This window comes from Ostrea edulis, chromosome 6 (assembly GCF_947568905.1).
Source record: "Ostrea edulis chromosome 6, xbOstEdul1.1, whole genome shotgun sequence".
NCBI classification, from domain to species: Eukaryota; Metazoa; Mollusca; class Bivalvia; order Ostreida; family Ostreidae; genus Ostrea; species Ostrea edulis.
In genome coordinates, this window is record NC_079169.1 from 35,326,889 (window position 1) to 35,343,133 (window position 16,245).

Here is a 16,245-nt window from a genome sequence, read left to right on the forward strand (position 1 = left end):
CTCTTGCAAACTGAATTTTGATCCAGCATACAAATACATGTATGCCAATTATATCTTGTCAAGTCAAACTCAACCAATTTGTCATTTTACTACCATGTTTTATTTAAATTCTTTCTATTGTTTTATCATTTCCTTCATAGCTCTTGCAGGTCTTTTATTAGTATATTATCATTGATTATCAGCACAAACATTGTACAGCGCATAGAAACTATATGTAATTGTGCGCTTTATAAATGAATAAAATAATAATAACAATATCAGAGTTTATCATATAGCTAATAAATAGTCTATTATAAAATCTGCGTAAAATCTAGAGAATTTTAGGGTTCAATATCCTGATGATTTATTGAACGCTAACCTTGCTTTGCGTAAATTGTGTGCGCCCGAAACATTTCGAGTATGAGCGATCAATATTGACCTTACCGTAAGGTAGCAGGGGACAGTTTCGCACTATAGGCCCGGTCAACTTTTTCAAAAAATGGAATTACCCTGTATTTGAAGTGATATTACATGTGTAAAAATGTATACAATAATTTTAGGATGCATGTCAAATGTAGCTGAGTGCTTAGTAAAAATGTTGATATACAACATGTAGGTGTCACCATGATTCCTAGCATATAGATGGGTGCAAATACGAAACTAAGACACGTGGTCAGTTGCTGAAGAAATTCCGGTGAAAACATGCAGGGTCTAGCAAAAGGTATGTAGCTGTGAGGGAAGGTGGATGGCCCCATATGAGAGGTAGATTTTTTAGAAGGGCAGATAGGGTTCTTGATTGTGCACAGTGTCTAAATCCCCATGTTTGGTACTGTGATGGTGTGGGGGTGGTGCGGATTAGCCCAAATGAGGGAAAATCAAAGCAAAAAAGGGGAACCTGCTCAGAGCATGTTTTGTGCACCAGCACCAGTATTTATAGATTACATGTAATTTAGGGTCATAATTTATTAACTACACTAATATGAAATACAAGTATTGACATAAAAGGGAAATATGATTTTTCATTAGTCTGTCATAATCTGACTTTGGTGTATACCCCCTATCCACATGTTTCAAAACCAAAGAAACTGTCCCCTGCCACCTAACTACGTAAACAAGCCATAATGACGGGTTTAATATTGAACAGTTAAGAAATGCATGCTAATACAAACTCCGTACAGCGTCAAATCCTCCGGGACTACTTTCCCCTACGAATAATGACACTGCCACAGGCTTTCCAAACTTCTGCAGAAAAACGCAAGTTACTATACGCGTGTGATTCGGTTTTCTAAATTACCAGATAGGGTGGTCACGTAGGGTTTATTTATTCCAGAATTAGTAGAAATAAATTCTTTTAAAATTTGTGTAACGTTTAGACTGATTAAAAATTGAAACTATTAGCCTTGACATTGGACTATAATTTTGAGCGGAGCGTCATCTTTTAAAATTTGTGTAACGTTTATACTGAGTGATGATGATGCAGAGGCGTCTGTGGAAACAGGAGGAAGATTTTATTGTATCAGGGCCACACCTTTGCGTATTGCTGTCATATTTCAGAAGGAATCCAGCCAAGAAAGACGGATACACCAGGGACTTCTTTACAGATGGATAAGTTATCCAGCTAAAGCGAGAACATTCAAACAACCAGGTTAGTGACTTGAATTTTCTCAGAGATCTCGTATCTTTTGAAAAGTCCGTCAGCTGTCCGTAGTGCCATAGAGAATGATACATGTTGATAAAGTTTAAGTGTATTTACATCGTCAGTGAAATACTACACGCACAGATTAAAGATTGACTATCGAATATAGTTTTAAAAGCCTAATTTCGTTTTTAAAACAATCTTGAAATTGTTTCTAAAATCAAAGTACTTGAGGAATCGCTAATATCAATCACTAGATCTATATCGCATTACTTTGGTTATAGGTAATTGAAATTTATATCAATAAATCTGTTGATCTATGCAAACAATTTTTTTTATGAGAAGTGCCTCCTCTCCCACCCCCTCCCCCAAATTAACATTGTGGAGATGCACTTTCAAAAATTATTTTTCAAATAAATATTAATTGTGGTATGCTTGTTCCCAGTGTCATGCTGTTGAACATGGTGAACATATAGATCTGGTACAGGATTTTAAAAAGTCATGAGTGTATCAATGACCATGATATGGTCTAGATTAAATCACACACACACACACACACACACACACACACACACACACACACACACACACATATATATATATATATATATATATATATAAACTTTGTACACCTTACTAGATTCACACCTAGTGTTTATACACCAATACAGATAATTAGTGACTCAAGAAAGAAAATCCAAAGAAAACAAATTCATATGCAGTGTAACTGAATTAAAACACCTGTCTGATATAGATATCAGTTCAATACCTGACATTTTTTAAATGAAATTAACAATCCAGTATTAACTAAGATAAATTGTAAATGAGATATAAGGTCTATAACTAATGTAGTAATGAAATAATTTCAATGATAAATAAATGTGGGAATTTATATTATGACAGAACCCAAAGTTAACATACAGAGAAATTGATAAATATACTCTCACCACAGAAATTTCATCACTAAACATGTGAAATTTCCATGATGAGACAGTTGGACAGGATGTACATATATATGTACAAAGTATTCACTAAGTGTTCATACATTATGCTAAATGTTTGTCACTGAAAATCCATGATGTAATAAATATGAATCATTACATATTTAGGCAGTTAAAGTCAACCAATGGAACTTCAGCTAAAACCAATGTAAGAAATGTTTCCTGTTTCAGATGTAAACATCATATTGTATACATCATCATTAAATGTAATGTGTTGCAGATTGTTTTCAGATTAAATTTGTATTAATGCAGTTTTGCAACATTGAACCACACAGTTTTATTTAAATTCGATCAGAAATGTTTAAACTATGAGCATATAAGACATTTTATATATTTTTTTTTTTTAGGAATTGCATCATTGCAATCGCAAACCATGATTTTTGAGTCCACACCAGCTTTCGCAATCTGACAAAGGAGAGAATTTATGGAAAGCATCCATGGGTAACCGACGATGGGGAATTACAAGATGTGAAGGATTTCCACCAGTTTGAATTAAACGAATTGGAATGAGGTACTAGTACTTGTCTTTAATACATAGAAATGTTTAATTTAAAATGAGAACAGTAAAAAATCATGATTGTTGATTTTTGAAGGTAAATCTTTAATTCTGAGGAATGTCTATGCATGCCAACATCTGCAACATTAGTAGCGAGAGTAGCAATATATACTTAAGCTTTGGAATTTATTATTGCAACAAGGTAACTTAAAATTTGTTTATCACAGGTCATCGCTTTGCACTGTGATACATTATTGATATATACATGTTTATTGAATATTGAGTTGTCTGAATTTCTGAAACAACATTTGAATATAACAAATAATTTTCTTCATTTCAGTTCCTGACATATGAAAAAATTGCCATTTTTGCCTGTTTCCAAATATGTGCAAGAAGTATACAGGGATTGAAAGCTGAGAAAGAGACAAAAATTCCTTTCCAATGTTACATATTATATGACAGTGAGGCTATCAATAGTGTAATAATGATAAACATATGAAGTGTTTGCTAATAAAACGTGATAAATTTTCTGAAAGTGTCAATTAGATGTGTTTGATAGATACCTGTAGTTCTCATAAAGTACAGTCACATTGAAAAAAGCCTCATGGGAGGCAAATTTAATGAAGAGGATATGCAAGGATACAGTGTATATATGACATACCATACATATAGAATATTTATTGACTTTCTTGGTGTACCTGTAGTAGGGGCAAATGGTCAAAGTAAGCTTTTCACATAAATTTTTATTTATAAAGGGGGATCTCGGATCCTTCCAAGGAGAAATAAACGCAAAATAGAATGGGTCATTCTGAATTTCAAATCTGATGTAGATCAACAGGAACAGAAATGACAAAACTGTGAATATTGTTGTATAGGGTTTTAAAACATGGTTCTTGAGGACATGATGGGGCCATATAAGGGCTCATTTTATTAAATTTTATGAATTGTACTGAGGGACACAAAATACCTATGTAATATACACAAACACATATGTAATATACACTGTATATTCATTAAAAAAATTCTAAGGCAAGTGTTTATCTATAAAAGAGTTTGATTCAGGATTATTTAAGAAATAAGGTATCATTTAAAAATATTTATCGGGATATAAATACGGGTTGGTCACGTGATCAAATTCCATAAAGCCCGAAGGGCTTTATGGAAAATTTGATCATGTACCAACCCGTATTTATATCCCGATAAATATTTTTAAATGATACCTTATTACTTATATTTACATTTTTGGTTGGTAACATTGCTGAATTGTGTTAACAACACGTTTCCATACATTTCAAATTGTTGACGTCCACAACGAAGCGTCATAGATGTTCAAAATGACGACAACACAAAACAAAGTTCTATAAAATGAAGAACTGTTTTAATTATTAAGACGCTAGAAAGGAAGTATATCAACATATACTTATACATTAACTCGGGAGTATATAATGGAAAACTCTTCCATATGTCTAATTTTAGGGGGTGGGGGAATTATGATTTAAACGGGGATGCGCAGTGTTACACTTAGAGTTGTGATGCGCTTTGACTTTTGAAAAGTGAAGACGTTGAAGACCGACTTTGAAAGATATTCTGTGGATATTGCGGAATTAATAGAAGACTGAGATGGAGGAACATGAAGAACAGGGCGGCAGTCGTCAGGTGTAGGCAAATCTTTTATAGACAGGACAGAGGACGCAGCTCAGATGAATCTCCGGAAAGAACTGAACATCGCAGAGAATGTGGAACTGCACGAAGGTAAGGGACGGTTTGGATTTGGATATGTAATTGTTGATCAACATGAGCTCACTGAACGCTTCTTTTGACTCGATAATTTTTTGTAATAGGTTTTTAACGACGCCTCGCTTCGATGTCCCGACATAAACTTGGAAACCGACATCAAGCACTATGGCTGCTGTGGCACGGAAGCAGTGTGGTGTGTAGGTCTTAATGCACTTTGACGACTTATCGGCCATACATCCTGTGAATGACCTTTTTGCTAAAGCCTAATGTCATCGTCTAGCAGTAAGTACAATTCCGCATCACCGAGGACCAGGGTGAAGTTGTAGCAGACGAAATTTTAGACATACATTAGGCCTAGTAGGCTAGTAACTAAAGACATTGTTTACAGAAATGTTTTTATCAATTATTGATGAAAGTTCATTGCTTGGAATACAAATAAAACCGTAAATACATATTGTGATGTTGATTTCATCTATTGAAAGATATATGTAGTAAGTGAGAGCGATTGCTAGATGTGTATTGCCTTAGTAAAAGTAGTACCTGTTACCTACTTTTAACAGATGTTCATACGCACAGCCGTGACCTCTGTTGACCCCGTAGTAGATTTATCCAGAAATAAATACGTATTGCTCGTAATAGTGTTATGTAGGAGAAAACAGTTGCAAATGTAAATATTTCCTGTTGAATCTTTGAAAATACCAAGAACAAATTGATTACAATATAACAAATTATGCATGCACTGTAAGGGTGTAAATTTTGATTTGTTCAGACAGTGGGTATTTTGGTGTTGGATGACAGTTTACAGGGGACTTAAAAATAATTCCATATCAAATTCATATAATTCATGATACTTTTTTTTCCCTTATATAAACATTGAAGTGAAATTGTCACATATACAAAAGTAATGAAGTCAATTAAGTACAAGTAGACTGAAAAAGTGTGGTGCTGAAAGATTCAATGTATTTCTGCAAGAATTTTACCGTCTAATTAGAAACGGTCTTTATAAAATAAGAAATGAATTGTTACTTGAAGTTAACTTGCTTTCCTAACTGGTCTTAATTTCAGAAAGATTTTATATGTTAAAAAAGATGTTTTCTGGAAATCTATAAATCATTAAATTTGTTCAATTCTGTAAGAAAATAAATAATTATATGGGGACCAGAGTCATATAATTACAAACATCATCACAGCATGGCGTATACTACAAAGAATTATACTTCCGGCAAATATAACTTGGGAGGGGGGGGGGTACCCATCTTTTCCACTTTTTATGACAAATATGCCTTCCATGTAAAATAATACAATGGACAATATAATTTTAAAATATCATGAAATCAATAAACTAAGTTGCTTCATGCCAACAAGAGTAACAGGGGGGGGGGGGGTGTTTCTCTCTCTTCTTCATTTTTTGCTTGTCGACCCCCCCCCCTCCTTTTTTTTTGGTTAAAGCAAAGCTACATGTATGAACTGTACTTATATTATATGTTTCAAATGGAACCTGCGAACAAACGCTGATGTGTCTTTGAATATAGATAATGGTGACTGCAATTTTTGTTCGTTTAATTTGGGTGCATGGTGGGTTGTAATACACCTCAAGTTCATATGTTAGTTTGTTTCGATCTGGGATGTTGAGTAAATTTTTACCCCCCCCCCCTCCTCCTATATGCCCATCTTCATAAATGTGCACCAGATATATACATAAATTTCTTTATATTGTTGTGCACAAATTTCTAAATGTGAGTTAATTATCAACGTCGCCCCACATATGGATCGCGAGAGACATCAAAAGATGAAAACGTAAACTATGATTTTAAAAATCCACATCGTGTACACAGCGACAAGGAATATGCCTGCATCAAATTCTTTTCTAATGAATACGAATGGACGCTTTCTTATCTGATTCTAGTGAAAACGCATTTATCTGAATCAAATAATTTGACTCTACATATTCTACTTACTTTACTTACCTTCTCTTTCATTGATTAAATATAGTACGTTATTAATAACGGTCTATGAATATTTATTTGAAGAATTGAAAGAAAATGATAATCTAAGACTTGATAATCTATTAGATACAAGGGAAACGATATCGACATTAAGGAACCACAACGTGCACAATGAAATTGAATGATCGCGAATGTCATACATTTTTTTCTAAACATCAGCTTTGTAATTTACCGCGCTTTTGCAACTGTGACGTCATGCCGTCAACACGGTTCATATCAAACTCCCCGTCGAGGCCTCATTACGTCACCTACGAATGGTTTGTGAGCAAACGAACTCTGGTGGAAGTTTGGGTTCATATCTGAAAGCCTGTGGCAGCGATGATATTGGAGTTGTAGCGGAACGGAATATACTGAGCTGACCGGAGCTTGATGCTAATATTGCACACTTTCATCTTAGATGCTAATATTGATGAATTCTCGTCTATTTTGGAGTATTTTGAGTGAAAAGGGATATAATTTTACTACTAACTATATAATAAAAGTGTTATTGAACTTATAATATTGGCACTCGTTGGCTGTCAAAATGCACGGGCTTGCGAGTTCAATAACCCTAGAGCATTCTAATTTTTTCTATTACTATAATACAACATTTCAATCTCAGTGTGAAAAGATGATAAATTTGAGTATCAAAAGTGCCATTTCAACCACTTTTTCAGACTTTTGGTACAGTGTCAAATTACCTAAAGTTTTGATCAATGATATACTGATTCAACATTATCTTCTTATAAAATGATCTTATGTTGATAGGAAGATATAATTTGTATTTATTACATTTGATGACATCTTGCTATTCCACAGCGCAAAAATATGACTGAGAACAATTTTAAAAGTGCATAAATTGGAATTCTGATCTTTATTATGAACGATAGATTAGTGAAAAATAAAGGGCATGGTTTCCTTGGCAACCATTCACTTCCTGAAACTGAGCTTGTTGTAAAAAGGAAGTTGTTGGGTAATGACTACAGACAACAATTGCCATTGAATATGATGAGACATCATGGCCAGGTGATATATGTACTGTTTGATGATTATAGAGAGCTGATATTCAATTGTCATGTTCTCAATGAAATCACAAAACAGAAAGATACTGACTAATTGAATACTAAATTTTAACATATTAAAACGACAATGATTACTGATGCATATCTAAAACAGGAATCTATCTGATGACAATTTCTACACTTTCAACCAATCACTCAGAATACATTTACATGTATCTGTCGCACGAGTTACACAATTCTTAAATTTTCAAATTAAATATTTATTAAGATTAATTAAAATTAAGAGTGTTCCTTGAATTTCATTGTTTTCTCAACCTAAAATACAGATTCAGAACTGATACAATTTATAGGAAATGATATCATATTGCATTGATAGATTGAAAACATTTTGTACATAAATATGCATCAAAATTTATTTCTCCATTCATATTGAGTTTTGTTAAAAAAATTAATTTTCTCTGACTTAATGAAAAATTTGTAGTGAAGCCATTTTCGCGATAGGATATATTATGAATAAATTCAGATAATGATACATTGTGTTGATGATAAGGAAATAGATCAAAACATATCGATTCTTACCCCTTTTAGATACACCACTAAGTGAAACTACGCCGATCTGAAGGTAATGTCGCGTGACTGATACCCCTCAGCCGCTACCACCCCCAGTCTGTGTGCTCACACGCAATATCGTCATTACTATTTCACAAAAAACTGAGCAGCAAAATGTTCATATCGATATTTTGCTTGTCCTGTAAATTTATATTTATTCATCTATTGATTCACATCTTGTTACATAAAATTTCATTTTTCATAAATATTGAAAGTTATAAAATCATATATTACCAATTTCTTCATACGTAGCTAATTTAAAATTTAAACAAACAATGCAAGTTTGATATAAAATCTTAACTAGTTTAGCAAGGAACGATAAAAACTGAATAGGTAATGCTATATTATCTTGTGTTTCTTCCCGTGAATTTGATAAGAAAATGAAAATATATTCGTATACAAAGATTGCATTTATTAAGCATGTTGCATAAATTGTTGAATTCGATTAAAAACTTTTCTCATTTTATATTCACAGAAATTCTACACAATATACTCCAAACGTTGTATAATAATCAAGAGTATGAAATACATTTGATTTACATCAGTTAAACGTTAAAAACATTTTCAAATTATTTAATCGCTAAGAAACGGCAAGATGTTTGTAAGAACACTGAGATTTTACAATGATAATAATATGAACAAATGTTATTCGAGTTCTGTGTTTCTTGACTTTTATTATCGTATATATATATATATACAAAGCACAAATGTATTTGCAACGCAGACTACATGTTTTTTGGTCTTTAGGCTTGCCAATCAATGTCAAAAGTGGAGCGAATTAGGACATGCAGTGTAGTTAGTGTAGTTGTAGCATAGTTCTTAGTGTAGTTGTAGTGCTAGATGTATATATGTGTAGTTTCTGTTATTATTCTCTGTTGATATTGGCGATATTATGTAATTCTTTTCGTTCGTCCCGAAAATTTGACAATCTGTGTGTTCGTGTCTTTGATCATTTTAGTACTTTGTATATTTTTTTTGTATTTCACCTTGTATCCATGTTGTGGATCCAACATTTTGAGGTATCGGGTGTTGTTGGAACTTTAGTGCTTATATATATATATATATATATATATATATATATATATATATCATACAACAAACGCGACTCTCAACCAGACTCAGCTCTAAGCTGGGAAAATAACTTTAAAAAATCATTACTAAAAACTTACTTGTAGTATGGACCAAAGGGAGAGTATCTGGGTTGCTGAAAGGATTTGCTAAAAGACACGAAAATCATTGTTCTTATCAGTTCTTTTCCTTTTAGCACTAGCCTCACATTGGCAAAGTCGAGAACTGTCTTACAAATTTTCTGTGATCGGGTTATCTTTGCACTCACGCGCTCCATCCCAACCATACTTGTCGGCTATCTTTAGAATCTTTTTCTGCTCTTTAATTTTAATCATTAATCTGTTAATAGTGTCTTTAGCAAAATTGATATCATTTTCCAAATCTGATTCTACGTCAACAAAATAATTGTACCTCTCACGATGATGATCTACATTGCAATCCGAGGTGTTTTCTCTTGTCTGAGTAGTAGAATTTCTTGCGTCGAACTCCCTTTGAAATAACTTTTCTTATTTTCAGCCAAGGCTGCGTCCAATTTGAAGGAAAATAATTGAAAAGCTTCGGCGTTGGATAGGTCTGTTGGAACAGAATTTTGGCTTCTAGGTTCGGGTCTGACTCCTATATGTTGAGTAGATAAAATCGATACATGGATATCAATAAACTCACTTCTCAGGCTACCCGGGTTGCCACGTGGAGAACTTGCGTCGGAATCGGACATCTTATAGAACTTACTGGTCGTAGCTAATTCAAGAATCGAACACGAATTTAAATACCCTGAATTACAAATAACTGCGAATAATAAAGTAGTACCTGATAAAATTACAATGCAACAATATGCTCAATGAAGAATAGCAAAATGTTGACAGTACAAAATCATTCAGGAACCATGAAAAACTGAATCAACGAATTCGAAACAATATAATGCAATTTTTGTATTTGAAAAACGAAAAGAAATATATGTCAGTAGCCTGCCTCGATTTAAAAAGTCTTCATACTCAGAAAATATCTTGTGTATCAAATGAATTGAGAGATATAAACACCAAATGCAGGTGATAATGGAATGTTGCTACATAAATATGGAAAGTTGATGGTGGAGAAGCTGAAATCAATCCGTTTGTCATAGAGTTAAGTTGCTAGTTGGCCATTAATATTTATTTTCAGTAAAATCTCCAACTACAAGGCAGATGTGGAGGTCTTTGTTGTGTCTTCTATTTTGACTTCATAGAATCGACATATCAATGAAATTGTTTTTGTTGTTTTACATGTAAAGAGCTTTAGGGTAATTGTCTTAATTAAATAAAGCTCTATATAGATGTACAATAATAATAATGAAAATAATAATGATAATAATTGTTAATAGATAAAACGTCGTCGATATATCTGAATCTCGAGTTGAAGGACACACCAGTTGGAGTATAAGTACGATTACCAAAAGTGGAATTGATATTTTGAGTTATTTTGCTAATCAAAAGATTGCATTAATACATTAATGTCTGTATCAAGTAATCAAAAGAAAGCTGATTTGAGGCTGAAAGATCCTATATTGATGAAGAAGCGTAAAAAAAAAAAAAACACCCAGAAATTCCAGTTTAAATCTATGCGTCAATTGAAATTCTTTGATTTGTATCTTATTTGGATAATTTGTATACATAACATGTATGCATGCATATTGGCAGGATTTTGATTGAAAATCGAGGTTTTTTTTAAAACGTGGAGATTCCCATTCTTTGTGCCTGGTATACCTTTGTCTGTAAAAAAAACAACAACATAATCCCAAAAGCATTGTTATTCCTTCTTAAAGCTGACATGAATTAATAAATATAGTATAATTCTATATGTCCGCCATATTTCTTTGCTAATCCGCCATATTAGTTGGATATTCTATTGTTATATGTATCAGGGTTCGCATGGTATATAAGGGGACGAGTTTTGCTACGCTTCACTTCACATCAGTGAGTGTCTTCGATTTACTTGTGCGGGTAGCTTCGACAGGTAGCTCGTACATCTCCGACACTAATTTATAGGACATCAAGAAGAAATGAAATCACGTTTTGAAACACCATGCAGTGCTAAAAATTACAATAAACATTTCGTACAGTAGTAAATCATTCTAAAAGCTTTGGATAAATAAATATAGAATGCCTTTTCTTTACGTGAATGTGCGTACATTTGCAATAAATATGTCAAAACTATACAAAAACGCGGAGAAATATTTCATCTATTATCTAGATCTATTGATGAAATGGAATAAGCAAAGGGTATAAAATCTATACCATTCACACTTACTTCAAGCAAAATGCAAATACAATGTACATAAATGCTACTGTACGTATAAAGAAGACATGGTCATGTATGCTCGCCATGAAAAAGCATCGAATGTGGATTACTATTTACCTGGGTCTACTCGTAATATCAGTAAAGGACCGAAGATGTACGTGTACACTTGTCGAAAATACTCAAAGTAGTAGTAAAACTCCCTTTATTAGCATAATCCATGAAACAAAACGATACACTCCATTTGTATTCCAACAGTAAACAACATTATCCATTGTACAGACTGCGACACACTTAGCCCGTGCCGATCAGCTATCTTGGGAAGTATCAGAGTATAATATTTACCCTGTATTGTGCATGAATCCTTATACCGTATGATTTACTTGTCAGAGTATTGCAGATTTATAAATCAGGAAATCATTTAGGTACATAAATTGTTTGTGCATAGATAATTTGCACATACAACACTGCGCGAGTGTATGGGAAGAGAGAGAGAGAGAGAGAGAGAGAGAGAGAGAGAGAGAGAAGGGGGATTCAAACGATGATCTTGTAATAATCGCGCTCTTATTAAGACAAATGATATCTTTAATTCAATATAAGAGAACAGTAACTCAATATTGCTCTCATTAATTGATAATACAGATTTATTTGATTCTTGGCACACTGATTTTGACTGCGGATAACTCCGTTTGCCTGGTCAGGATGTGGGGCTCGCGGCGGGTGTGACCGGTCGGCAGGGGATGCTTACTCCTCCTAGGCACCTGATCCCACCTCTGGTGTGTCCAGGGGTCCGTGTTTGCCCAACTATCTATTTTGTATTGCTTGTAGGAGTTATGAGATTGATCACTGTTCGTTATCTTCACCTTGCATTTAAAGCACGCAATAATTAAAAATTAAACATATCTTTAAATAATATTATTTTCAATTACTTCATTTTATGCTAATTCGGCGCTCAATAGATCTTATATATCTATGCCAAATTGCTTTATTACATTCTGCGTTGAACTCGACGCAAATTGTAGTAATGCAATAATTGAGTTTATCATATGCGTAGTTATCAAGCACATATAATTTTTTTTTTATTTAAACATATTTTATTGAGAAACTCAACAGGCATAGCCTATGTAGGCCCTCTCCCAAATACAAAGGTACATAGAATCAAGGGGAGGGGACAAGAGTGTCTGTCCCCCACCTTTGATAACAATATCCATTTTTTTTGTTTTGTTTGTTTTTTTATGTTTTCCGCCACACTCAACCAATTTTTCAGTTATCTGGTGGCGCCCAGTTTTTGTTGGTGGAAGAGAGAAACCAGATACAATGTACCTGGGAAGAGACCACCGACCTTCTGAAAGTAAACTGGGAAACTTTCTCACTTACCGGCGCGAGCGGGTTTCGAACCCGCGCCGACAAAAGTGAGAGGCCGTTATTTTGTAATGCAAGTAAAAAATATATTGGGTGACACCCCCCCCCCCCAAACTTGACCCCAGCTTGAAAGTTCTGATATAATAGTAGAAGACACACACCACCACCAATTAAGAAAATGAAGATAGTATGAGGCACTCATAGTAAAGGACTCTAACCACCCCATCCTATCCCCAACGACGGAAGAAAATGAAGTGTAGGGGGAAATTATTGAGGCAGTCAAAGTAAAAGACTCTTTTAACCCTTCACTCCCACATTAGGACTTTGAACATCAGATAAAACATCTTGGTTTGTTTGGGTTTTTTGTTTTATTTTATTGCTGTTTTCATTCATCTTTTTTAATTATTATTTTGAATGGCAAGAAATTTTTAAGAATCCAATTTTCCTTTTTTTTTCTTCCTGTTGTACCCCCCCCCCCCCATGAAAAATGACGATACATGTCTGGTTATTACATGTACATTTTGCTTTTCAACACATGCATGCATACTAATTATATGGTGTAGAATTGCACCCTTTACCAAGTTTTTCCTTCATTTACACAGTGTAAGGAATGGTAAACCAAAATCACAAAACAAAATGCATAAAGGCCAAGACAGTTTTACATGTAAGCGTAGAAACTTCATTCACGAATACATAAATACATGTATTAAAAAAAATCGCATGCATGCATTGCAGGACTATAGCATATGTGTGTTTTAACGTTTCTGTAACATGCCATAAGGATTATTTTCATTTCGTAGATCTGGCACAATTGATATATTCTGAAAATAGACATACCGCTGTACGTCGAAATTTCAAATTCAGATGTATTCGATAAGATGTTAGTATTCATAAATCAGTAAAATTCGTGTTGAGGTTTTATTTGATATGATACAGTGTCAATCTACTGTAATGCATTAGTAGGATATGCAAAAGGCAAGAGTATAAATATTTTCTCGTATCGATATCTATATGATCACGAAAAAACACTATATAATTTATATCCGGATTCATATGCCGATTTAGATATCAATAAAAACAAAGCTGCATAGTTTGAGGGAGGGGGCTCTAATGAATCTGATGAAATTAAAAGATTGAACCCCACATTTGCATTCAAACTAGATGTACTTCAAAATGAATTCATTTCTGCTCTGACTGAAAGCATGATTCTAAATTCGGGAACGAATCTTGCATACAAAATAATAAATAGGGGAACACATAAATTCGAGCTCCTTTGGAATTTAATGAAATGCAGATATGCACCTTTCTTTCAACACGAATTGATATGTTGTTTCAGGCACGTACACAGGGGGTTGGGGTGGGCAGGGAGGCTGAGCTGGTCTGCTCTCCCCACTTTTTTGACAATTTACTTTTTCCCATTATTTTAACATACAAAGTCAGTATTTTCTACATGCACAGTTTAAACTGATATATTTTTTTTAAAATTTGTAATGAATTCAATTATAAACATCAACTCCTGTAAGTTTTTAATATATTGTCAATAACAAATTTTTAAATAGCTGGAATGTTTCAATGCTTGGAAGCTTACTATTATATCAGTGATCAATTTTCTTTCCTTCTGTGAAATGATATATTGTACATCGAAGTAGGACAGTCTCTCTCTCTCTCTCTCTCTCTCTCTCTCTCTCTCTCTCTCTCTCTCTCTCTCTCTCTCTCTCTCTCTCTCTCCTGTTCAATCAATGAATACGGACAAACAGAGACCGTAAATAATTATGTGGTTCCCAAAGAAACAATAAAACTGTATTTTCGTTTATACATTTCCTTTTATATGTGTCTTTGTGTAATCAACTGTTTATTATGGATTGCAAATGTAATACCCGCATTTTTAAACAGATGTATATTTTTGATCATTATTCCCTTATTTGTATATCCAAATTTGTATATGATCATCGATAAATTTTGAATTGAGTACGCAATATATACCAACAGATGCTCAGTGTATATGATTAGATTCCCGATTTCTATAAACTGCAAAACCTCGACCAGACAAGCATTCAATACAGGAAATATTTTCGACTCTGACATCTCCCCTGATTGAAGACACCCTGTTTGGCACGGGTGAAGTGTGTCGCAGTCTGTATAATGGAATGACAACTTGTTGTAAAGTTCTAACGAGATACAAATGGAGTTTATCATTTTGTTTCGTGGATTTATCAGAATAAAGAGAATCTAATATTTACGGTAAGTGCACATCTCCGATACCTGTTGAATAAACGTCCGTATTTGATACGGTGGGTTTTTTTTTTTTTTTTGGCGAATACGCCATGTGCATTACATATTATGCATATGGCATGGACCTGTATTTTGCAAGAATTGATATAAATAATATATTTTATGCTCTTTGCTTATTCCATTCTATCAGTATGTAATTGGCAAATGATTTCTCCGAATTTTTTTCATAAGAAACTGCAAATACTTGCATGCACTTGCAAGTATGCAAGAAAAGCTTCCTTTTTTTGCATTTTTTTCCTAAATTATCTAAACTTTCGGAATGTTGCATTGGTATACAATAAATATTTTGTAATTTTGAGCAAAGCATAATGTTTTAAAATGTGATTTTATTTGTTTCGCATTCCCTATATATTAGTATCGGAAATGTGCACTGGTCGAGTCCACCTAGAAAAATCACTCAGGTGTGACAATCACATTTGGGGTATATACGGGTTGAGTAAATTAGGCTACCTGAGAGAAATATGGCGGATAAGATGAGAAAGGTGTACGTATTTATTAATTCATGTCAGCTTTAACTTCATATTGATTCATTGAAGAGGAGGGGCATCGTAGTGTCCCAGCTGAAGTAAACTAAATAAATCTACTTGTGCATTTTCACGATGCGTTGATCTTTTTATTTCTTTATGTAACTTTAGATCCAGACCTTGCTGAATACCATGTGGTATGCACTCGTGAGAATCTTCAACAATTTTAACCTTAAGGTGTAGGTTTCCAGTTTTAACTTTGATATTATTTAGAACTAATTGGGAATAATAACATTATATTAAAAAATGAAGAAATAAAATTG

General features: G+C 33.6%; 1 protein-coding gene across 1 annotated transcript in view; it reads right to left on the minus strand.

The window, feature by feature from the left end:
- LOC130046530 (fibrillin-1-like) overlaps positions 1–8,494 on the minus strand; it is a 46,972-nt gene extending 38,478 nt beyond the window's left edge. The window contains exon 1 of the mRNA XM_056139425.1: positions 8,436–8,494. The gene's annotated coding sequence lies outside the window, so the exon portion shown is untranslated. The remainder of the gene's footprint in view (positions 1–8,435) is intronic.
- Between the last annotated feature and the right edge of the window lie 7,751 nt (positions 8,495–16,245).